This window comes from Peromyscus eremicus, chromosome 23 (assembly GCF_949786415.1).
Source record: "Peromyscus eremicus chromosome 23, PerEre_H2_v1, whole genome shotgun sequence".
In the NCBI taxonomy this organism is placed as follows: Eukaryota; Metazoa; Chordata; class Mammalia; order Rodentia; family Cricetidae; genus Peromyscus; species Peromyscus eremicus.
Window position 1 is genome coordinate 28,786,776 of NC_081438.1, and position 26,466 is coordinate 28,813,241.

Here is a 26,466-nt window from a genome sequence, read left to right on the forward strand (position 1 = left end):
TTTCTTTCTTTCTTTCTTTCTTTCTTTCTTTCTTTCTCTCTCTCTCTCTCTCTCTCTCTCTCTCTCTCTCTCTCCCTTCCTTCCTTCCTTCCTTTCTTTCTTTCTTTCTTTCTTTCTTTCTTTCTTTCTTTCTTTCTTTCTTTCTTTCTTTCTTCTTTTCCTTCCTTCCTTCCTTCCTTCCTCCTTCCCTCCCTCCTTCTGTCTCTCTCCTTCCTTCCTCTCTCTCTCTCTCTCCCTCCCCCCTCTCCCTCCCTCTTTCTTTCTTTGTTTCTCTTCTTCCTCCTCCTCCTCTATGGAGGAGGAAGAAACCGCATAGTAATGATATCAAGAGCTTTCAAAGTCAGCTCACACTGACCTTGGCAAGTCTAGACATCTATTTAATTGTCTGCGATTCCTTTTTTCCTTACACAGTGATTCATTGGCTATATTGACAGCTATCATAGAGAGGGCAAGAAAAGAGCCCGTTTTAAAAAGGGCCCTTGAACAATGAAAATGTGGGGAGCTGAATTCTTCTCGGGATCCCTTTGGGTCTAGAGGACCTGCTTAAGCTGTCTGACAAAGCTTGCGCTCTGTAAAGAAAAGAGAAAAGGCCTGCTGCCAATAAAGAGCCCAACAATCCCTAGCACCTTACCTTCGGCGAGACCTTCAGAGCTCTCGGCAGGATCCAAAAGAAGCAGACCTAACTCCTGTCACAGAGCCGTCCACAAGAAAACTGTGCTGTATTGGCAGATGGTTTTATTTATTTAGTTAGTTATTTTCACTTCTTTGAGATAGGATATCATGTAGCCCAGGCTGGCTTCAAACTTACTATGTAGCCAAGAAGGACCCTGAACTCTTGATATCGGCCCCCCACCTCCACCTCCTCAGTGCTGGAATTGCGAGCATGCGGCCCCACACCCAGCTCATGAGGGGCGAGGGCTGGAACCCAGGGCTTTGTGTGTGCTAAGCAAGCACTCTACCAACTGAACTACACCCCCACCCCCAGCCCAGGGAGATATCTGAGGCTGGGTCAAAGAGGTAGTAAAATAGCTGGAGAAACCGTCGAAACAAAACAAAACAAACAACAACAAAAACCCCACAAAGAATATGAACAGGCATGTCTTTGAGGAAGATATTTGGGTAGGAAGCAGGCATGTGAGGAGCAGGTAAAACACTTGCTGTGCAAGCCTAGCCCCCTGAGTTTGACCCCTAGGGGCCACATTAAAAAAAGCCTGGTGTGGGAGTGTGTGTCTTTAATTCCAGCATTCCTAGAGGCAGAGACAGACAAGCTGGCCAGCAGCTCACAGACCAGCCAGGAAGCAGAAGAAACAATAGAAAAATTTCCTTCCCAGGGTAGAAGGTGAGAACTGAGTCCTGAAAAATTGTCCTCTGAGCTCCACTTGTGTGCTATGGCATGTGCACCTGCATGCACACAGGGAACACACACACACACACACACACACACACACACACTAAATTTTTCAAATGAAGTAACTACATTAACAAAAAAAATCATCTTTAAAAATTCTAGGGCTGACTCAGTGGTTAAGAGCACTGGCTATTCCTCCAGAGGATCTGAGTTCAATTTCCAGCACCCACATGATGGTTTACAGCCATGTGTTACTCCAGTCCCAGAAGATTTGATGCCATCTTCTGGCATCCACAGGCAGTGCATGCACATGGTGCACAGACATACATAGAGACAAACTGCTCACATACATAAAATAAAAAATAAGTAAAATCTAAACAAAAATCTAAACAAAAGCATAAAGATGCTTAAGATCATTAGGAAGCAAATTAAAATCACAATGGCTATTACTACATAGCTCTCCACACTACTTTCCAAAGCCCACAAAATTGACATAGGTGATGAGAATGTGGAATAATTGGAACATTCCCAGGTTGCTGATGCAATGCACAGAGGCAGTACCGCTTTGAAAACAGCTTAGCAGTTTCTTTCCATTTTTTCAATTTTTTAAAAAATAATTTATTTATTTTTATTTTATTTATTTGTTTTACCTGCATGTATGTCTGTGTGAGGGTGTCAGATCTTGGAGTCACAGACAGTTGTTAGCTGCCATGTGGGGTGCTGGGAATTGAACCTGGGTCCTGTGGAAGAGCAGTCGGTGCTCTTAACCACTGAGCCATCTCTCCAGCCCCCATTTTTTAAAATTTTTTTAAGATTCATTTTTATTGTATGTGCACTGGTGTCTCCCCTGCCTGTGTTTCTGTGTGAGGGTGTCAGATCCCCTGGAACTGGAGTTAATACAGACAGTGGTGAGCTGCTTGGCAGTTTCTTATAACTACAGTCTAAGACAGAGGAGATAGTGAATAAGAATGTTTTCTGTGCAAGCCTGGTTTGAATCCCCAGTATTCATTTAAAAAGTTGAATGTGGCCATGCTTAAACCCATAACCCCAGTGCTGCTAGGGTAGAGGTAGGAGGATCCCTGGGGATTGCTGGCTGCCAGCCTAGCCCCAGGTTCAGGGAGAGACCCTATCTCAAGGGAATAAGGTGGAGAGTGACAGAGCAGGATGCCTGATGTCCTTCTCTGGCCTCCATGTATTAGCAGGCACATATGCCTTCATACACACATAAAATACACACATACACACATATGCACACACACAAAAACAACATTCACATTTCAAGGTATTTGGTCCCCCCCTCCACCAAACAAAAATTTGTACTGAAGCCAGGCCTGGTGGTAGAGGTCTGGAGTTACATAGGAGGCTGAGGCAGGATAGCAAACTCTAGGCCAGCCTGAGTTACCTAGTGAAAATCTGCCTTAAAAAATTAAAAAAAGATAGCCAAGTGGTGGTGGCACATGCCTAAACCCAGCACTTGGGAGGCAGAGGCAGCCAGATCTCTGAGTTTAAGGCCAACCTGGTCTACAAAGTGAGTTTGAGGACAGCCAGAGAGGCACAGAGAGACCTTGTCTCAAAAAAACAAGGTAAAAAGTGTAGGTCAATGGTAGAGCACCTGCCTAGAATCCCCCAGTGAGGGGCTGGGTGTGGCTCAGTGGTTGAGCACCTGCCTAGAATCCCCCAGTGAGGGGCTGAGGTGTGGCTCAGTGGTAGAGCACCTGCCTAGAATCCCCCAGTGAGGGGATGGGGTGTGGCTCAGTGGTAGAGTACCTGCCTAGAATCCCCCAGTGAGGGGCTGGGGTGTGGCTCAGTGGTAGAGCACCTGCCTGAATCCCCCAGTGAGGGGCTGGGGTGTGGCTCAGTGGTAGAGCTCCTGCCTAGAATCCCCCAGTGAGGGCCTGGGGTGTGGCTCAGTAATGGATTACTTGCTCTGCCACACTACAAAAAGAAAAAAAAGAAAGAAAGAAAGAAAGAAGGAAAAGAAAACTTAAGTTGTGTTGTTGACCCAACAACCTGCAGGCAAATATTGCAATTACTATTAATTCATAATCACTCCAACCCAACCACATCTGAATTAACAAAGTGTAGCACCATATTATGCAATGGAATATGCTGTAGCAAATATGGATTCACAGAATCTCAGGACTGCATGGCTGAATCCCGGGGCGCTCCGTGTGGTTCTGTGACCTTCAGGTAGAAGCACAACAATGGTGACATAGAGGAGTGGCTGGTAGCAGCTGGCAGCAGCTGGAGGTCTAGGGACAAGCTGACACTTAGGAACTGGCAGGGAGGGCTAGAGAGATAATCACCATGACAATTTATGCCTTTGTATAGTCATCAAAAGGAGGGAGAACTGGGTTGGAGATGTAGCTCAGTGGTAGAACGTTTGCCAGGCATGCACAAGGTTCTGAGTTCAAGTCCAGTACTACACCCCTCCCCCAACACACACAGAGCTTTGCACTAAAAGGAATTTTACTGGGGCTGAGGATGAGACTCAGAGAGTAGAGTACTTGCTTGGCATGCATGAAATCCTGAGTTCCTCCCCCCAGAACAGCATAAGCCAAGCTACATGAAATCCTGTCTGGAAGAAAGAAGAGAGAGGAGGCAGGAGGAGAAAGGAAGGAAGTGGGGGGCGGGGAACAAACAAAAAACTCTCTCACACACACAAATAACTTTACTTAAATCTCACCTTCACTTAACATTTTTCTTTTTAAGAACCTGGAGCATATGTGTTGATAAACCCCAACTAAGGCTTAAGAGCTATGCTATCAAGTTCAGATGTCACTAGCCAAAAAGCGCTGCTTAAAATGACGTTGTAATGGAAACGGAATACAATTCCACCTTTCCATGGCATGAGCCACACTTCAAAGGCCCAGCAGACACCTGTGACTAGTGGCCACATGGTCAGGACAAATCAAGAAGTCCCACGGGGCTGTGCAACCCTCCCCCCTCCCTTCCTCCTTATCCTTGTCTTCGATACCTATGTTCCTTTTCTTTTTTCATATACAAAGTCTTGTATAGCCCAGGCTAGGCTCCAGCTTGTTATGTAGCAAAGGATAGCCCTGAACCTCTGGCCCTCTTGCTAAGATGGCAGGCACGCTCACCATATAATTTACATAGTGCTGAGGATCCAACCAGTAGTTTGTGTGTGCTAGGCAAGCATTCTACAAACTGAGCCACATCCAGCCCGCTCCCCATTTTTTTGTTTTGTTTTTGTTTTTGTTTTTTAGACAGGGTCTCACTGTGTAGCCCTGGCTGGTCTAGAGCTCATTATGTAGACCAGGCTGGCTTTGAGCTCCCAGAAATCTGCTTGCCTCTGCCTCTGTCTCCTGAGTGCTGGGATTAAAGGCATCTGTCACCACGACTGGTTCTCTTCCTTCTTTTTTGTCTGCATCTGGCAGGCTGGCCTGCAGCTCAGGGGCCTTCGGGTCTCTGTGTTGCAAAGCTGTTTCTTCAGAAGGAAACATTCCCTTGTAGGGGGCAGTGGGGAGACTCACAGAACTCACTGGTGTGGTACCAGATTCCCAGCATTGCCTTTCCCTGACAGAGGTTACATAAGCAACGAGTCCTCCCTGGGGAAGAGGACACACTTCAGCGGAGGAGCTACCTGCAGCTGACACTGGGAGCCCAGAGATGGACTGGGATGGGCCTTCCCTGATACAGCTTCCTGAGCCACCCACTTATGAGGGCCTATGTTTCTGTGAGAACCCCCTTACCCAGGCTCCTGTGAGGGACCCTTCTCTCACCAGCACTCCTATGGAAACCCCAATGAACTCATTGTCTCACTAAGGCAGACTTGGATAAAATGGTTTCTTTGGTCTGTTGTCAGTGCCCTATCTAGTGTGATTAAGGATCTGTTCGAGACGTGCCACCTCCTGAGTGCTGGGATTACAGTTGTGGCTTCTGGGGATCTGAACTCGGGTCCTCACACTTGTGAGGCACATGTTTATCCACTGAACCATCTCCCCACCCTCTATTGTTGGCTCTTTGAGTTTAGTCCTGGCTGGTCTGGAATCCAGAATCCCCCTGCCTCAGCCTCTAAGTGCTAGAATTACATGCATGTGCCACCACACTCAGCTTTTTAGTTTTTTATGTGTGCATACATGGTTGTATGTGTGTATGCGTGTGCACGTGTGTGTGTGTGTGTGTGTGTGTGTGTGTGTTGCTAGAGATGAGACCCAGAGCCCTGTGCATGCTGGACAAATACCTTGCCAATGAGCTGCACCCTCAGTTTGAGCCCTCCATGGTTAGAAGCCACCACTCCATACTCTCACCCGAGAATGGGGAGCTGAAGCCATGCTTCAACCTTCTTGTTGACCCCCTCCTTTTCCTGTCTGCTAGATGTCATGTCCTGCTGTTATTATGCCCTTTTCAGAACCTTCTGGCATGCACGGTGTTACTTCCTGACTGTTCAGGGAGACCCTAGGATGTCATGTTACACAAAAACCGTAGGGCAATCATTTCTGTAAAGAATTGACAAGTGTGTTACTAAAAAGGCAGAGGTCAAAGTGTGTGCATGTGTTTCCCCCGTGTACATATACATGTGTTCCCCCCCCCAGGTGTGTGTGTGCACTCCCCCATGTGAGACACAGAATAACCCACTGCAGAAACACTCCTTAGAGAACAGCCTGAAAATCCTATTCAGCTTGTTCCTCATTGCTGCTCACTGTGTTCCTTTAAAGTTACCCTGCATTTAGAACTCAAATGAATGTTTGAAACACTGGCTCAAGAGAAGAGATGTCTGACTCCAGCACCACAGGACATGTATTCAAACCAAGGCATGAGGGGAAAATACCCTTGCCAGAAGATGTTGGAACTCAGACAAAGGGAGAACTGTGTGTCGGTGTTTTTGTGTGACAGTTATCTTCAAAATTATTTTTCCCTTTCTTCTGCTTTTTAGCTTCAAAATCTCAACCCTCCTACCTCGGCCCCTTCATACCATGCAAGGCTTCAAAATCCTCCTCCTCTCCTCCTTCCTCTCCTCTCCTCTCCTCTCTTCTCTTCTTTTCTCTCCTCTCCCCTTCTTTTCTCTCCTCTCTTCTTCTCTTCTCTTCTTGTCTCCTCCCCTGCTCTCTCTCCCTCCCCCTGCCGCCCCCGTGTGTGTGTGTGTGTGTGTGTGTGTGTGTGTGTGTGTGTCTGTGTGTGTGTGTGTGTGAGTGAGTGTTTATGCATGTGCTCATTGGATTCATGGAACTGGAGTTGCAGGCTGTTGTGAGCTGTCTGATATGGGTGCTAGGAACTGAACTTGGGTCCTCTGCCTTTTCTTAACCACTGAGCCATTTCTCCAGCCCTCCTTTTTTTTTTTCCTCTTTGAGACTGGGTCTTGGTCTATATCACAGGCTAGCCTGAAACTCTCAGTGCACCTGCCTATGCATCTTGAGTGGTGGGAGAGTAGGTACGTGTCACCACACTAAGTTTGCCAGGCACGGTAGCACACACCTTTAATCCTAGCACTCAGGAGGCAGAAGCAGGTGGATCTCTGTGAGTTTGATGTCAGCTTGATCTACGTAGTTTGCTCAGACCAGCCAATGCTACACAATGAGTCTTAAAAAAACCCTGATAATACTATTTTCTTCCCTTCCCATCCTCTTCTCCCCTTTCCTTCTCTTTCTTCAGGAAGGGATCTCATGGGGCCATGGCTGTCTTTAAGTCCACTCCTCCTGCCTCTACCTTCCAAGTGCCAGGATTATAAGCACAAGCCACCTCATTCAGCTCCAAAAATCTTAAGCAGTAAATATAGCTCATCTCACTGTCCCTATGAGTCAGGGATTCAGGAATGACCTTGGTAGGTGGGTTTGGCAATAAGTTGAATCAGCATATTGGCCAGGGCTGCCCACTTGTAAAGTTTGCTTGAACGTGGAGGCTTGGTCTGCAGGCTGTGCTGTTTTCAGAAGGAGGCCATGTGATCTCTCCACTGTGGCAGCCAGCTGCTGACTCCTGAGTGAAAAATGCAAGCAAGAGTGAAGAGGGAGACTGTAGAAATGGCTCAGTGGGTAACATGTTTGCCACACAAGTGTGAGGACCTGAGTTCAAATCCCCAGAATTCTGTAAAGCCAGATCTGGTAGGGTGCATCTGTAAACCCGGTGCTGGCATGGCAAGATAGGAGGTGAGACAGGAGCCTCCCAAGAAGCTTGAAGACCAGCCGTCCTGCTGTATGCGCCCGTGAAAAACGAAGAGACTGTCGCAAACAAGGTGAAAGGTGAGGACCAGTGCGCTAGGTTGTCCCCTGACTGCCACAACTCTGCCATGCCACATGTGTTCCTACCGTTATACACAAACATATACCTATATAATCACACACACACACACACACACACACACACACACACACACACACACACACACAGAGATTGGGTAGTGAAGTGAGTGAAGAGGGGCCACAGGTCTTTGATGACATAGCCTCAGAAGTCAGGTTCTGTACTGAGCTTAGTGACTTGGGTTTGTCATTTTAAAACGCTCTTGGGACGGTGAACTGGAAGGTCATCCATGAGTTTGAGATACATAGTAAGTTTCAGTGTAGCTTGGGCTAAGGAGTGAGATCCTATCTCGGGGAAGGGAGGGGCATGTAGAAATTGGACTCTGCCATGTGGTACCATAGGGATCCAGCCCAACTCATTATGGAATAACACAGGGATTCCAGGAGGGGAGTCAAGGCAGGGTTCATGTTCCATGCACTCGCTCAGCACCCAGACTATTTGCTACTGGTGGTGACTGTGAAAGCAACCTGAGGAAGTCCATACTCAGCTTAGGTGGAGATGTGAAGCAAAGTATCCTGGGCTGCCCGGGTTGGTGCAAGTCCCACAGGCACAGCGGTGCAGTGGGAAGGACCTAGCTGCAGAATGGCTCCTAGTGCTACTGAGTTGGAAGTTTTAGGAGCAAGGACTTCCCATCAGCAGTTCCAGGAGATCTAATGCCTCTGTGGGGCTTTGTGGATTCCAGTATATATGTGGTGTGTGTAAACTCTCTCTCTCTCTCTCTCTCTCTCTCTCTCTCTCTCTCTCTCTCTCTCTCTCACACACACACACACACACATACACACACACAAATTAAACTAAGAAAAAAGCAAAGAAAAAAATGAAAAGTCAGTGGCATCCACCTATGATTGTTATCCTAAGATTTATTTATTTTTATGTGTATTTTATTTTATGTGCATTTATTTATTTGTATGTGCATTGATGTTTTGCCTGCATGTATGTCTGTGTGAGGGTGACAGATTCTCTGGAACCGGAGTTACAGACAGTTGTGAGCTGCCATGTGGGTGCTGGGAATTGAACTCGGGTCCTCTAGAAGTGTAGCCAGTGCTCTTAACTGCTGAATCTCTCCAGCCCCTATATTCCTGTTTGTTTTGTTTTCCAAGACAGAGTTTCTCTGTGTAGCTTTGGAGCCTGTCCTGGAACTCACTCTGTAGACCAGGCTGGCCTTGAACTCACAGAGATCTCCCTGCAGAGGCATGTGCCATCACCGCCACGTGGCATATTCCTACTGTTTTAAGTGAGAAATTTCTGCTATTTGCTTTTTAAATTACATTTATTTGTTTGTTTGTTTGTTTGTTTGTTTGTTTGGTGTGGGCATACCTGTGCCATGACATGAACATGTAGAGAACAGAGAACAACTTGTGGGAGTCAGTTCTCTCCTTCCATCATGTGGATCTCAGGGGTGGAAGTCAGGTCATCAAGCTTGGCAACAATCAATCCCCTCTACCCATCTCACCATCTCATCAGTCCTGTCAACCGATTTCTTTTAAACCACCCCCGTCCTTTTTAAAAATGTCTATGGCTGCCTTTCCTGCACGTGTGCCTGTACACTATGTGCAATGCCTGCCGAAGCCAGAAGAGGGCATGGGATCCCCTGGAACTGTAGTTACAGATAGATGGTTGTTAGCCACTCTGTGGTGCTGAAAATTGAACCCAGGTCTTCTGGAAGAGCAGCCAGTGCTCTCAACCACTGAGCCATCTCTCCAGCCCAATCTATCTCTAATGGGCAGTGGGGGTATAAGTCAATGAGGGTTCTCTGTGCTGATCCATGCTTCTGTCTTGTTCACCTCTCAGTTTGTGTTTTATCAGAGTGGGGTCTAAGAGGAGGCTGCTTGCTTCCTCCCATTGTATATGTTCCCACTTTGGGGGCGAATCTGATTGATCTGTGTCCATTTTATTCTGTATTTTGTTTTTTTTTGAGGCAGGGTTTTGTGTAGCCCAGACTGGCTTGAGCTTGAAGGTGAGCTTCAGATCTTCCTGTCCTCACCTCCCTGAGAGCTAGGATTACAAGTCTCTGTTGGCATGCCTGATTTATAGGTGCTGGGGATTGAACTCAGGGATGTGCTACATGTTAAGCAAGTGCTCTACCAACCAAGCCACATTCCCAGACTCCCTGCTTTGTGTGAACGCCCCCGCCCAGCCACCACCAGGGGTTTTGAGTTTATAGGAATCCTAGACAGGGAAGGTAACATGGAACTGAGGATGGCTGAAGGGTGCTTTGGTTTGGGGCCATGGAAATCAAGCCCAGCCAATTTAAACAAAAGGGGAATTCATTGGCCTGATACTGGGTAGTCACGGAAGAGCCAACATCCAGGCTCTGGAAGAGGCAGGAGCCAAGGTTGCTGTGAGATTTTCAGCAGCAATTCCCACAGCCGGCCACTGAGGATGCCCGTCTGGGATTAATCAGCTCCGAGGTTTCCGTCCCTTGCATCAGTCTCCAGTGGGGAGAAGCCGCTTGTCTCAGTGGAGGTTCTGAGCCGGGACCTCTCCAAAGGTGGAAAGTGGACAGGCTCCTTGGCACGCAGCCCCTCCGGGCTACCCACAGAGGGCTGGCCCAGGCTCGAAGCAAAGTCTGGTTGCTGTTAGCTGAAGGAGGCGGGGGTGCTGAGCAGGCAAAAGGAAAGGCCTGCCACAGCCTTGTTCTGACGATTCCCTTGGTGACCTGTGGAGAGCTCTGGCAGGGCGTCTTTTGTCTTCGTTTCATCTTCTAAAACCTTTAGTGGTGGGAACATTTAAAATACACAAAAGAGCCCAGTGAGGTGGCTCAGGCCTGTAATCTTAACACTGGAGATGTGGAGGCAGGGACGTTGGAATTCAAGGTTTCCTTCAGCTATGCAGCCAATCGGAGGCCAATCTGTGCTACATGAGACCAAAGGAGTAGGGACCAGGATGGCTCTGTCGGCACCCCTAAGGATGAGTTCAGACTCTCAGTATTCACAGAAAAGCCAGGTATGTGTGGTGTGTGTCTGTACCAGGCACTAGGAGGAAGGGGCTGGCAGATCCCTGGAGTTCACTGGCCAGCATCCTTGTCAGATGGGGTTCAGAGAGCAACTGTGTATAAAAACAAAAACAAAAACAAACAACAACAACAACAACAACAACGAAAAACCAAGATGGGGTGAGGAAGCCAGAAGTCAGCAAAGAAGACACCGATACTGATCTGCGGCTTCCACACCTGCCATGGACACACACAACACACAGACATCACACACATATATACCAGAGGGCCAACAGTGGGTACAGGCACTTGCTGTGCCAGCCTCATGACCTGAACTCCATCCCTATAACCCACATAACAGTGAAGGAAAGGTGGCCTCAAGAGCAGTACACGCTCTTAATGGCCCAGCCCCTCCTCTTCATTTGAAACAATGCCTCTCACTGAACCTGGAGCTCACCAATCAGCTAGACTGGCTGGCTAGAGAGTCCCTGGGATCTACCTGTCTCCATCCCCACCCACCCCAGTGCTGGGGTTACAGATGTGTGCCACCTTGCCTGGTTTTTACATGGGCGCTGGGGATCAAACTCCGTTCCCCATGCTTATGAGCCATTTCCCCAGTCCCTGTTGGCTGCTTTCTAAGAACAAGTTTTGGGAGCTCGTACATGTTGCATGTGTTAGCAATTAATCTGTTATGTGGCTGAGAATACTTTACTGGGTGAATATTCCACAGATTTAAAAATTGGTGCTTTTCACAATTTCATACATATACAACACACTTTAATCTCACCTCCCATTAGCTTCTCTTCCTTCCTCCCCTTCCACTAAACACTTCCATCTCCCCAAACCTCTCTCCTCCTTCTGTTTCTACTTTCTGATTTTCATTTTGGCTCACTGCATTTAATTAGGACTACTGACATAAGCATGGGCTGGGGGTGCTGTGGGGGTGGGGGTCAGTTAGTTGATTCAGCAAAGGCTGAATCTACACCACAGAGAAATATGGCCACCACCACCCCCAACGCAGCCCCAGCAACCATTAACTGCCAATAGCCCCTGAGGGAAGAAGGGACCTCATGAGCCCTTCTTCCGTCTTGTTCAGGTCTTGTGCAAGAAACCACAGCGGCTGGGAGTTTGTGAGTACAATCGTGATGTCCAGAAGACAGTATTTCCACAGCTTGCCTCTGCTGCTACGATGCACGCTCCAGGCAATCCTGGAGCTTCCTGGTGATTCTGCTGTCTCTGTCTCTCAGCTCATCTCAGGCGTTTTGGGATTAAGGATGCACACCACTGCGTCCAGCTTGTTCGGTGGGTTCCAGGGATCAAACTCAGACCCACTGGCTTACACTAGTGCTTTTAGCTGCTGGACAGTCTCCCTGGCCTTGCATGGATTTCTAAAACATCCACCCACTGCTGATGGACACATGGATTGCTTTCCAACATTGACTTTGTGAGTCACGATGTGGAGCCTTTCACATGTGGTTTTGTTTCTCTCTAGCAGACTCCTAGGGGGTGGGAATGCTAGGTTACATGCAAAGTATATGCTTAACATTAAAGAAATAACCGGACTGTTTTCCCCAGTGACTACAAGCTGTGACATTCTCAGCCATGGAGGACCGACATTCTCTTAATCCCTTTGAGTCTGTTTCTCTTCTATTTTCCATCCCCCTTTTTCAATTTATTTAAGAAACTGGGTCATTTGTTCATTAAGAGTTTCCCACAGTCTGACTTTGGTGTTATGTCACAGTGTCTGAGTTCAACTAAGCTACACACGCACACGAAAGGTTTCTGGTAACTTACTCAAACCTATGCATGAAACAAAATAAAAGTAGACTTAGTAAAAGGAAATTGGATAACTTGTAAATAATGACTGAAAACACTAGAATTACTCTGTGGATAAAATCAGCACAAAACATAACCCCCAAAGCCTCTGGACAAATCCAGCTATTATAGTTCTGAGCCCAAACAAAGGAGGGAGAACCTCCACAACCATATTCATTGCCCCCAACATAAAAACATGGTATGTTTTGTCTGTTAATCGTGGGCCTGGAATCCTCACTGCTGAGGAGATAGATATGGGAAGATCAGGGGTTCAAAGTCATCCTGTGCTACATGCTGACTTCCAGACCAGCCTGGGCTACACAGCCAGATCTTGTCCTAACAAAAACAAACCAGAGCAGAACTGGATGAGATGAAGCCACATCTTTTGTGCCAAATATTTGTCCCACAGTTTACTTCCAGTTTTGTTTTTTGCTTTTTGACACAGGGTTTCTGTGTTTAGCCCTGGCTGTCCCGGAACTATAGCTCTATAGACCAGGCTGACCTCAAACTCAGAGATTCACCTGCCTCTGCCTCCTGAGTGCTGGGATTAAAGGTGTGCGCCACCACTGCCTGGCTATCAACACTGTTCTTTTCTTATATCCACTGTATCTTTTATTTCTGTACTGAGGAAGGACACTGAATAAGAGCAAATATTTGGGCTGGCAAGATGGGCTCAGTGGGTAAATGTGCCTCCTGGGAAGTGTGTTTACCTGAGTTTGATCACATGCTGGAAGAAGAAAACCATCTCCCAAAAGACGTCCTCTGACCACCAAACATGACACATGTCACAAAGCCTCCATAAATAAATAAAATGTAATAAAATAAAGCAATTTAAAAAGAGCAAATGTTTGTTCCATCCCAGTTATGGTGATGGATACCTGGATTCCCAGCACTTGGAAGGCCACAACAGGAGGATGCAGAGGTCAAGATCAGTTTAGGACACAGAGTAAGTTCCAGGCCTGCCTGAGCTACAAAGTACATTTGAGACCAGCCTTGACTTCATAAGGAAACCTTCTTTTTTTTTTTTTATTTAAGATTTATTTTCTTGCCAGGTGGAGGTGGCACACACCTTTAATCCCAGAACTTGGGAGGCAGAGGCAGGTGGATCTCTGAGTTTGGGGCCAGCCTGGTCTACAGAGCAAGTTCCAGGACAGCCAGAGCTGTTACATGAAGGAACCCAGTCTCAAAAAACCAGTATACATGTATCTGTGCACATGAATGCAGGGTCCATAGAGGCCTGAAGAGGACGATGGATCCGTTGGAGTTTTAGAGAGTTGTGAGCTACCCTCTCAGGTCCTCTGTAAGAGCAGCAAGTGTTCTTATCCACTGAGTTATCTTTCCAGCTCTATAGTTCCAGAGCCCCTGAACTGTGACCTTGGATCACAGTGGGCACTCAGAAAGCTTTGTTGGATGGATGCTTAAGGATGAATTTGCAGTCTTTATGTGAAATGCAGGATTTTCTCTCTTTTTCTTTCTTCCTCTTTCCCCCCTTTTTGTACATTTATTTATATTTGTGTGTGTATGTGTGTGTGTGTGTGTGTATACACATTGCCGTGAGCCGCAGAAATATGTAGTAGAAATTCAGCTGACAATGGCAAAAGCTAATACCTGAAAGAGCAGGGTTCTTCCAGAGGATAAAGCCAAAACTCAAGGAGTATTGATGATTCTGACTTTTGAATACTAGCTGTTTCCTGCAATGTATGCTAATATAGTTTTCTCATTTGATTCTTTTCTCAAGAACTTCTAACAGTGTGATTGATCATTTATTGGGCACGATTTCCCCTATACAATTGGGGTATTTGGATAACATCCCCCAACTGTGTTGACAACAGTCACACAGTCAAAACCTCCTTTTTTCAGGCTTTTGATCCCCCTGTTTGGCTTTAGACTCAGAAGTCTTTCTGTAATTATCTCCATTAGCAAGCATCTGACCAGGGTCATCTCCAAACAAAAGCATTTTTTTTTTTAAATCTGAGATACTTCTCAAACGTCCAAGGACAGACTGCGGATAGATAAGCATTCAGACTTGCTAGTCTCCTGAAATAAGGTAAATATCCATACTGAGACAACCGCCAAGGCTAGGTGGATGTGAGGTACAAAGCTTTGTTCTTGTGCAAATTAAGCTTAAACCCTCCTTTCTTTAATAGCCCAAGTCCCCTTTTAACAATTAACTCAGAACAAAAGGGCTTTTACATACCAGGTACATCAAGCTATGACACAGGCTACCTAGCTACTGAGTACACTTCCCCCGCCCTGCCAGAAAATGGCACAACCAAGATAAACTGAGACAGATAAAGCTCCAAAGGAAAAAAAAGGCAGTTTTATTTTACTCATGACTTATAATGACATAAAACTCCTAACATTTTACCTAACGACTTCTAAGAATATAGTTTGAGCACACAAATTCTCCTTTAGACCTTTTAACTGATTTAAACCTTTAGTTGACCCCACCTCCTTTAATCGCTCCCCTTTTGGGTTGTAAATGAAGCGGACAATCACTGCTCTTTGTGTGGATCTTTTCACCTCTCTTTATGACCCTGAATGCTTTGCATTGCATTATCAAAGTATTACTGCTTGTAAGTGTATATTATACCAGTGCCCCCACAGCACAGGGAGAATTTGGCTTAGAAGGATGAAAATGGAAAAAACTTAGAACAATGAGAGAACAGTAGAAGAAGGGAAAGAGAAGCTAAGTATGAGAACTGAAATAAATTTGTAGATAGATTTTGACTTAGAAGAACAAAGTGAATGGACTAAAGAGCTCAGTGTGCTTTAGATTCATTTCATATAGCTAAGATTAGATCCTCAGCTGGTTGTTAGATTCTTTCACAGACTCTGGGAAAAGACTATTAGGGGCTGGACCACAATAATCTTTGATAACACATGGTATCAGAAGACAGCTTGCTGGAGACATGTCTCTCCTTTCACCATGTGGATATCAGGGATTGAACTCAGGTCATCAGGCTTGGCAATCAGTGCCTTTGCTCACTGAGCCATCTCATCATCCTTGCCTGTCCTGCTTTGAGAGGCTCTTTTGTGTATATGCGTGAGTATGGTGTATGCACACTTGTGTGTGTATGTGTGTGTGTGTGTGTGCGCGCGCGCGCGCGCGCGCGCACGCACCTGTTCTCGAATGTGGAGATGAAAAGAGAGCATCATTGTTTTTGTTTATTGTTCTTCACCTTAACCTTTGAGGCATGGTCTCTTCTTGAACCTGGAGCTTATGCTCTTCATCGGGGCTGGAAGCCAACAAGGCCTAGGGTTCCTCCTGTCTGTGTCCTACCTTTGATGCTGGGGTTACAGGCCTGGCTTGTTATGTGAGTGCTGGGATCCAAGCTCTCGTGCCCATGCTTGTGCAACAAGCACTCTTAATGGCTGAGCCATCTATCTAGTCCCTCTGAGAGGCCCTTTAAGAGAGCAGGTCCTGGGCTGGAAGGATGACTTAGTGCTTGAGAGCTCTTACTGCTTTTTCAGAAGATCCAAGTTCAGTCCCTAGCATCCACATGGGGTAAATCACAGCTACTTATAGCTCCAGCTCCAAGGAGATCCAATGCCCTCTTCTGGCCTCCATGGGTACCTGCACTCACATAAATATATACATAGCCTATGCAATTTTTCCGTTTTTTAAATAGATGTTTTATTTGCACTTAAGTCTATGCACTACATGTGTGAAGTGTCCACAGAGGCCAGAAGAGGGCGCCATCACCCGGAGACTGGTGTTACTGATAGCGGTGAGCCACCAAGTGGGCATTGGGAATCCAATTCATGTCCTCTGTGAGAACAACCAGTGCTCTTGACCATTGAGGCATCTCTGTAGTCTCCTAAAATAAATCTTTAAAAGAAAAAGAGCAGAACATAGGTCCCTGTCTGTGACTTTTCACCTGGGGCTGGAAGCCACAGTTCCTGGGAACTTCTCCCACCTGAGTGACTCTCTCAGTTAAAACTTGTTCTTTCAGGCCTGCATCCTAGGCTCCCCAACACAACAGAACAAAGGGGCTCAGGTCACTTCCAGAAATAGACACCAAGAGAAAGAGAGAGCCATTTATATGTGAACAAGTCGTGTAACATACTAGCTGTTTTTAGTACTAGAGAGGGAACTCACAGCACAAATGCTCTACCACTGAGCCACACCCCAGCCCCTCCCTGGGGGATTCTAGGCAGGTGCTCTACCACTGAGTCACACCCCCAGCCCCTCACTGGGGGATTCTAGGCAGGTGCTCTACCACTGAGCCACACCCCAGCCCCTCACTGGGGGATTCTAGGCAGGTGCTCTACCACTGAGCCACACCCCAGCCCCTCACTGGGGGACTCTAGGCAGGTGCTCTACCACTGAGCCACACCCCAGCCCCTCACTGGGGGATTCTAGGCAGGTACTCTACCACTGAGCCACACACCAGCCCCTCACTGGGGGATTCTAGGCAGATGCTCTACCACTGAGTCACACCCCAGCCCCTTACTGGGGGATTCTAGGCAGGTGCTTTACCACTGAGTCACACCCCCAGCCCCTTACTGGGGGATTCAAGGCAGGTGATCTACCACTGAGTCACACCCTAGCCCCTTACTGGGGGATTCTAGGTAGGAGCTCTATCACTGAACTACATCCTTAGCCCTTTTGTTATTTTTTTTTAAATTTTGATACAGGGTTTCACTAAATTACCTAGCCTGGTCTTGAGATTGCTCTGTGGCCTAGGCAAGTCTTGAACTTGTGATCTATTCTCCTGTCTCAGCATCCTGGGTCTTGGGGATCACAAGCCTGTAATCATAGTACTTTTTGGCTTGATGCTTTGTGATGCACACAGTGGATCACAGAGGTCTATCTTTGGGGTAAATGTGGCTGCTCATGTGCTGGTGTAGGGATACAAGACAGAGTCTGGGAACAGACCCCTGGGGTTCCAGTGGCTCCCCTACCTATATGATCATGCATAAGTTACTTAGTCAGGGCTGGAGAGATGGCTCAGAGGTTAGGAGCATGACCTTTTCCAGAGGTCATGAGTTCAATTTCCAGCAACCACATGGTGGGTCACAACCATCTATAATGCATTCCGGTACCCTCTTCTGGCCTGCATTGCAGGCATACATGCAGGCAGAACACTGTATACATAATAAATACATATATCTTTTAAAAAAATGTTACTTAGTCTTCTGCACAGCCCAGATTCTCAATTTCATGTAATGACGTCATGTGACTAGGAAGCTGAAGTATCCCAGTGTTCACGATATACATATTATTTATTCATTTAAAACTGAAACAACTGTTGTCCAACTATGGGAAATTCTCCAGGAATGATAACATTTGCCTGTGATCCCAGCACCTGGGAGGCTGAGGCAGGAGGATTGTGAGTTCAAGACCATTATTGAGTAATAGTGAGATGGAGACCAGGCTGAGCTATCCAGAAAGATCCTGTATCAAAACAACAGCAACAGCAACAATGGTCAGATGTGGCTATTCAGCATTAATTTCAAATGATTTAACCCAAAGTTATAACCAAAACTTCAGTTTTAGAAAAATGGAAGGGTCATCTAGATGGCTGAGTGGTTAAGGGAACTTGCCACCAAATCTGACAACCTGAATTTGATTCCTGGAGCCCACAGAGTAGAAGGAGAAAGCCGATTCCCACAAGTTGTCCTCAGACTTCTACCCATGTCCCTTGGCATGTGTGCTACCACCACCACATAAAATAAATAAAGTAATAAAAATTTAAAATAAATTAATCATGAAAAGAACAGAACCTAAGGGAGAATTCAATGATCAACCTTCAGAACTGGGAACAGGAAAGAAGGCTTTTTTTTTAAAGATTTATTTATTTATTATGTATACAGCATGTGTGCCTGCAGGCCAGAAGAGGGCACCAGATCTCGTTACAGATGGTTGTGAGCCACCATGTGGTTGCTGGGAATTGAACTCAGGACCTCTGGAAGAGCAATCAGTGCTCTTAACCTCTGAGCCATCTCTCCAGCCCAGGAAAGAAGGCTTTAAAGACAGTGGGAAGATGGAGTTAGAGGCTAGTGGATTCCATGCCGAGGGCAGCAACACCTTTTTTCTTACTATTTCCTTTTGTATTTTTGAGAAAGGGTCCTTGTGTGAGACTGTGGGAATCCAGGAGGAGAGAGGGATAAGAAAATATCAGATAGAGAGACCTAGATGACGAGAAGAAAGACAGAAGAAATACAGGATGGCTTCGGGAAGGCCTGGGACAACACCCAGTGGCCTCAAAGGTTTATTCAAAAGGCTTTTTATAACATGCTAAAGGGAGAGGCAAGAGACTTCTCCCTTGTGAGATCAAAGCACACCATATAGCCAAGTGTAGGCCCTTCCAAACAACCGGTAAACACACCTGTGGTGAAATCATCTCTTTATGCAGCCCTGTTGGGTAAAGCAAGTCAGATTTTCTGACCCTGAGTAATTTGGGCCTCCACAGGTCCTACCATGTAGCCCAGGTTGGCTTTGAACCTGAAGCCTCAGCTCCCTCCTCTGCCCTGAATGTGGGGATTGCAGGTGTGAACACCACACATACAAAAATATCGCCTTGTTTTGGAGTGAGCAGAAAGTCCACGGAATTGCCCACTTCTGGGAAGAAACATGTCACCTTGAGAAGGAAGTGGAATCTGTGATGGCCTGGTCTCCAGCCTGGCTTCTGGCCATTTAGAAACAGCAGAGCTGTGCTAAACACATAGAGCACTGGGATAATTGGAAACAGATGAGGTGCAGCCTCTTGCTTTGACTGTTCCTTACAAAATGTAGCCTGAAACAACCATGTGATGTGGGGAAGCTGTGCTAGGCAGGCGAGGTTTGCCAAGGATGTCTGGTACCTGTGGGTCCTATTTTTTTCCTGCTATGTAGCCTATTAATGCTTCAGGGAGGGGGAGGACAAGCTGGCTAAGAGTCTCATAAGGTTTAATTTAAAAGATGAACTCTAGATGACATCATTTAATATCTCTTTTTGGGGGGTGTGAGGCTATGAACACAAAAGTGTGTACATGGGCATAAGCAGAGACCTCGGATGGGAAGAGGGAAGCTGAACTGAGAAAATGCCTCCTCCATCAGACTGGCCTGTAGGCAGGTCTGTGGGGGCTCTCTCTCTCTCTCTCTCTCTCTCTCTCTCTCTCTCTCTCTCTCTCTTTTCCTCCCTCCCTCCCTCCCTCCCCCCTCTCCTTTTCTTTTTCTTTTTGAGACAAGGTCACCCTATCCAGGTCTGGCTTTGAACTCACTTATAGACCAGGCTGGCCTCACACTCAGAGACCCGCTCTGCCTCCTAAGTACTGGGATCAAAAGCAAGCACCGTCACACCCTGCCAGCATTTTCTTGATTAATGATTGATAAGGGGGGTGATGCCACTCCTGGGCAGGTGGTCCTGCCAGGAGGAACAAGCCATTAAGCAGTGTCCCTCCAGGGTCTCTGCTTCAGTTCCTGCCTCCAGTTGTTGTCCTGAGCTTTCTCCATAATAGAATGTAAGCTGTAAGCCAACTAAACCTTTCCCTCCTGAAGTTACTTTTGGTCATTGAGTTTTATCACAGCAATAGAAAGCAAACTCTGACAGTTGATAGCCAGCAAGCTCTAGGGATCCTCCTGCTCCATCCTCAGTAGCACAGGAGTTACAGGCACATGTGGCTTTTCTAGGTGGGTGCTCAGGATTCAAACTCAAGTCCTTATGCTTGTTCAGTGAGCATTCTTACCCACTGAGCCACCTCCCAAGCCCCCTGCCCCCGTACCTGACGTTTTCTCTCCAGTCCCACCAAGCCCCAGCAGTCCCTTAGCCCATTTATGAAATGAACATACAGACGCTTATATTATTTAAACTGCTTGGCCATTAGCTCAGCCTATCATTGTCTAGCTCTTACTCTTATATTTAGCCCATTTCTATTAATCTACACTTTGCCACGTGGCTTGTGGCTTACTGGTACCTTACATCTACCTTGTCCTGGCAGTGGCTGCAGGCAGTCTCTCCCTTCCCTTCCTGTTTCCTCAATTCTCCTCTTTGTTAGTCCCGCCTATACTTCCTGTCTGGATATTGGCCAATCAGTGTTTATTTATACAGAGCGATATCCACAGCACACCCCCGCTGACCTACTTTTTAAATCTATGTCAATGCTATGAAACGCAAACAACTGTTGATGTGAGGGGGCGTTGGTAGGGCTCAAACTCAGAATTCTGTGCATGCTAGGAACTATTACCAAATTTACTCCCTCAGCTGTAGCTGGCAAAGCAAAGGGGAGTATTATACAGCTTCATTGGCTCTGAAACCTCCCTACTTACTTTTTCCCTCCCACAACATTCTGTAGTTGTTTCCTCTGAATTGAAATATTCTCTTGTAGAGAGAAGGGGTGGGAGCCAAGAAGGCTTGGAAAACTCACAGGAAACTTGTATGACTCAGGAAGATCAAGAAACTTACAGTATTCATGAGGCTCCTCCCTGAGGTTAGATAAGTGGTAAAAAACTGTGACAGAAAAGGCTCTTCAGCAGAGCTGCCTGCAAGTTGCACAGGGGTTAGCTCCAGGCACTCAGTTTTTGAGTCACCTGTGCTGGGGTGACTTTTCAGTGATGCAGCTGCCTTTCCTTTGAGTCTTCCATGCCCCTGGGAGGAACCCCATGAACTCAACTCATCAGTTCTCCCATGAGACTCTGGTGGAACTGTTTCTTTGGTCTGTCATTGTGCCTCCCCAGAAAATATCACATAAGACAAATCAGAAGTCCCACTTACTCCAGCACATCAGCAAATATGACCCACAGGCACACAGATCATTTACCTGCAGAGTTTATCTGATACTCCTCCTGGATACGAATCGTTGTTCAAATGACAAATACAGGAAGCTTGTCTTAAGGAAGGCCACCACCCGAGACACCCTGTCCTCTGGTCAGAACTCTGATGATGGCTGAGTAATCTTAGGTATGTTGTGGCATGGTTAGTGGATGGGAGCTGCAAGGGCAGAATGAATCCTGCCCTTCTCCCTAGTTAATGGAACTCTGATTTTGCCCAGAGTTGTAAAGGGCTCAGCCAGAAGACCATTCCAAGAGCTGGAGAAATGGCTTACCAGGTAAGAACACTTCCTGCTCTTGCAGAGGACCAGCCAGAAGACCATTCCAAGGGCTGGAGAGATGACTCACCGGGTAAGAACACTTCCTGTATGTTGGGCATAGCAATTGGATGAAGCAGACAGTGTTCTCTAGGTATGGATAGCAGGAGTGGACAAAGTTAAGAAGGTTGGGGAGGGGGATATTGGAATTAAGGAACCTGGATTTCTTAGGGGAAAGAGGTTTGCCTGCTGCTGCTGATTGTAAAGGGCCACAAGGGGATTGTTTTCCCCAAAATATAGAAAAATGGCAGGCGAGATTGAGTTGCTGTTACATAAAGGAACTGATGAGGCAAGGGTAAAGTTTTGTGAGGATGTCAAATTTCAAGAGACAGGAAACAGGTAGAGAGTCAAAGGGAGGAAGCAGGAAACAGAAAGGCTTTCCTTTCTATCCAGCCTTCCTACCTTTCTCTAGTGCCACTGGAAGGACCAAAGAGAGTTAATTGGCTGAACAAAGATAGAGTGTAAGCTCAGCTCCAGGGGAGCAAGAGAGCTGCAACAGAGCAGCGTGTTTGGAGCTGGGAGAGGCTCTAACTAACACACTGGCGTGATTCCGACTCTCTGCACTGGATGAATCACCTTGCCAATATTTGTGGTTCTTTCCTTAGCATTCTTATCATACAACCAAGATGATGTTTGGTTTTGTCTTTTAAACTTTGTGTGTGAGCACGCATGTGCATGTGGAGGTCAGAGGGCAATTTGTAAGAGGTTTTTTGTTGTTGTTGTTTTTTGTTTTCCCCTTCCATCATGGAGGTCCCAAGGATCATACTCAGGTGGTCAGGCTTGGCTGTTCTAGATCACGTGTCTAGAAGCAGGTCCGCTGGGTCATACTCTATGCAGGGGTTCATTTTTTAGACAAACTAATCCTCAAGGTCATTGTGCTGACCTGCACTTGCCTGTGGTCCTTCAAAGTCCCACTTGTTCTCTATCTGTCTATACCCCCCCACCCCGGGGAGGGCCTCTAAATACATGTCATGCTGGTTTTCATGGATATTTCCATGATTCCATTGTTTTTTAATAGCTTTGCATTTGGATGTATGTTTTATAAAGTGTTTATTCCAGAATTTGGCCTGATTTTCTATTGGGTCTTGCAGGGTTTTTTGCTGTTACTGCTGTTTTTACCAGGCAGAGCTGAGGATGGAGCCTGGGGTCCTGGGCTTGCCAGGCAAGGATCCTGTGATGGTGTTTTCTTAGGGACGTTATTTGAAGAATTGGAAGACTGCTCCTTGTTGGTAATAATGTGCTGTGAATTCTGCTACTCCATGGGTTTAATTTTCAGTTTTGGTTGCTGTACTGTCATGAAAGATCTTTAAAAGTTATTTATTTTATTGTGTGCATGTGTATGCACACATTTGAATATGTGTATGTGGGTGCACATGTGTGCCTGTGTATGTGGAGGCTAGAGTCACTCCAGATATTCTTCCTCCAGAGCTGTCCATCCTGTGTTTTTTTAAAAATAATTTATTTATTTTTATTTTATGTGCACTGATGTTTTTCCTGAATGTATGTGTGTGTGAGGGTCAGATCTTGGAGTTACAGACAATTGTGAGCTGCCATGTGGGTGCTGAGAATTGAACCTGGGTCCTCTGGAAGAGCTAAGCCATCTCTCCAGCTTCACACTTTGTTTTTGAGAAAGACTCTCACTGGGCCTTTGCACTTGATTAGGCTAAGGTGGCTGGCCAGTGAGTCCCAGGGACCCACCTATCTTTTTTTTTCCTTATTTATTTATTTATTTATTTATTTATTTATTTATTTATTTATTTTTCTATTATCGGCTTGATACAGTATAAATTATTATCCTAATAGTGAAATGTTTCGTTGAGGCTTGCTCAGTAATTGAGCAAAACCAAAACTTATTATAAGCCACAGTTATCCTAGGGACCCCCTGCTATATATCCTCTCTGGTTCTGTGGGTTGCAGTCTGGTTGTTCTTTGCTTTATATCTAGTATCCACTTATGAGTGAGTACATATCATGTTTGTCCTTCTGGGTTTGGGTTACCTCACTCAGGATTTTTTCTAGTTCCATCCATTTGCCTGCAAATTTTATGCTGTCATTGTTTTTCTCTGCTGAGTAGTACTCCATTGTGTATATGTACCACATTTTCTTAATCCATTCTTCAGTTGACGGGCATCTAGGTTGTTTCCAGGTTCTGGCTATTATGAATAATGCTGCTATGAACATAGTTGAGCATGTATCTTTGTGGTATGATTGAGCGTTCCTTGTGTATATACCCAAGAGTGGTATGGCTGGGTCTTGAGGTAGATCATTCCCAATTTTCTGAGAAACTGCCATACTGATTTCCACAGTGGTTGTACAAGTTTGCATTCCCACCAACAGTGGAGGAGTGTTCCCTTTGCTCCACATCCTCTCCAACATTGACTGTCATTGGTGTTTTTGATCATAGCCATTCTGACAGGTGTAAGGTGGTATCTCAGAGTCGTTTTGATTTGCATTTCTCTGATGATTAAGGATGTTGAGCAATTCCTTAAATGTCTTTCAGCCAGTTGTGATTCTTCTTTTGAGAATTCTCTGTTTAGCTCTTTAGCCCATTTTTTAATTGGATTGTTCAGTATTTTGATGTCTAGTTTCTTGAGTTCTTTATATACTTTGGAGATCAGTCTTCTGTCAGATGGACCCACCTGTCTTTTATATCACTGTGACCAAAATACATAAGGACACAGCTTCAGGGAGGAGTTACTGATTATTTGGGCTCTCAGCTTGAAGGACCCTGTCCTTGGTTGCTTGGTTGCAAACACTTAAACAGAATATCATGGTGGCGAGAGCATGTGGTAGGGGAGTTTCTTGGCTTCATGGTTGTCAGGAAGCAGAATTGAGTACCAGCGTTCATCTCTCTGACTTTGGAAGCCTTGTGACCAACTGCATCATGCTCCTGCTCCCATGCCTCCCCTTCTCCCCACCCCACCATGGGGGACTATAGTGTCCTACTGTGAGTCAGAATAAGCCCCTCCTTTCCTACGCTGCTCCTGTCAAGGTCAAAGTAACTGACAGAATGTGTGGGCCTTGGCACTTGCTTAGGCTAGGTGGGCTGGCCAGCAAGCCCCAGGGATCTACCTATTTCCATCTGCCCAGTGCTAAGATAGCAAGTATGGACCACTGGGCCCCACTTTTTTTTAAAGTGGGGTGCTTGGGAATCAAACTCAGGTCCTCATGCTTGTGCAGCGAGCATTGAGCACTTTATTGATTCTCTGTAATGGAGCAACATACAGAATGCTGAGTAACGTACAAAAAGCTAAGAATGGTAGGTGTTTGGGAACAGTGAAAGGAGAGATTTCCTCAGATGGGTGTACAGGCAAAAGGTAAGGAGACACAAAGTCTTAAGTTGCCATTCTTTCTGGTACAGTGATTACATGTGATGTTTGGGGAAGTGGGCAGTCATGTCTTGTGCAGTCATTCAGGAGGCATGATAGTTTTGACTGAAGTCATGTGATGCCAGCTTGCTCTGAGATGTGGCCTTACTGAAGTGTACCAGTGAGGAAAAGGCCTTATTAAAGACGGTTGTTACCAAGCAACAGCTGGGATGTCAAGGATGGAATAAAAGGAGCTTAGATGGGGAGGAACAATGTTTGAGAGCCGTTCTGGCTTCTGTGTAATTTCTCAGTGAGAATCAGCATATGCTCACTGTAGAGAGTCAGGAGAGTAGACACAAAGAGAAATGCATCTCCAGCCTCCATGGTGGCAGGTTGGGGACTATTGGATGAGCGTGGCTGGGTGTTCACCTGCTGTTTGACCCAGCACGTGCTAGAATAGCCCATTCACACACCTGGGTTGGTTAATTTGTGTGCCAACTCCACAGCCCTGTTAGCTAGTAAAACACAATTTCTGAGTGTCTTTCTAGAATTGATTAGTGTTTAAAAATACCTTTTATTTGTTCTTTGAGCATTTTATATATGTGCTGGGTATCATGGCTTACTCCTTTAATCCCAGTACTTGGGAGACAGAGGCAGTAGATCTCTGTGAGTTCAGGGCCAGTTTGGGCTACATAGTGAATTCCATGCCAGACAGAGACACACAGTGAGGCACTGTTTCAAAAAAAAATCATAAATATATTCAATATATCCTCTCCATGCCAGCTTCCCTACTACTCTCCCCAAGCCCCTGCAACAAACCCCTTCCCAACTTCATCCCCCTCCTTCATGCCCTTTTCCTATTTTTTTGTAACCCACTGTGGTGGGTTGAATAAGAATGGTCCTGATAGGCTCATAGATTGGAATGCTTAGTCATCAGGGAGTAGCACTATTTGAGAAGGATTAGGAAGTGTGGCCTTGTTGGAGGAAGTGTGTGGGGGGAAGGGCTTTGAGGGCTCAAAAGCCCAAGTTGGACCCAATGGCTCTCTCTTTCTTCCTCCTGTCTGTGGCTGAGATATAGAACTCTCAGCTACGGGGCTGGAGAGATGGCTCAGAGGTTAAGAGCACTGTTTGTTCTTCCAAAGGTCCTGAGTTCAATTCCCAGCAACCACATGGTAGCTCACAACCATCTGTAATGAGATCTGGTGCCCTCTTCTGGCCAGCAGGGATATGTGCAGACAGAACACTGTATACATAATAAATAAATAAATCTTTAAAAAAAAAAAAAAACAAAACTCTCAGCTACTTCTCCAGCACCATGTTTGCCTACCCCCTGCTGTGCTCCTTGCCATGATGATAATGAAATAAACCTCTGAACTGTAAGCAAGCCCAATTAAATGCTTTCTTTTATAAAAGTTGCAGTTGTCATGGTATCTCTTCACAGCAATAGGACAGCGACTAACATACCCACTGACTCTAATTATTGTTGCCAGCTGGAATGCTGACTGATCTAGTTGGCTTGAGCTTGTGTAGGGCTTATGAAGGAGACCACAGCTAAAGTGAGTTCATGAGCACAATAGGCATGTCATGTCTGGAAAACAGCATCTCACACTCGCCTCCTTGTCCTCTGCCTCCCACATTCTTTCTCCTTCCTCATCTGTGATGCTCCTTAAGCCTTGAGGAGGTTGATGTGGATGTCCCATTTAGGGCTGAGTACTCATCAGCTGCTGATCTCAG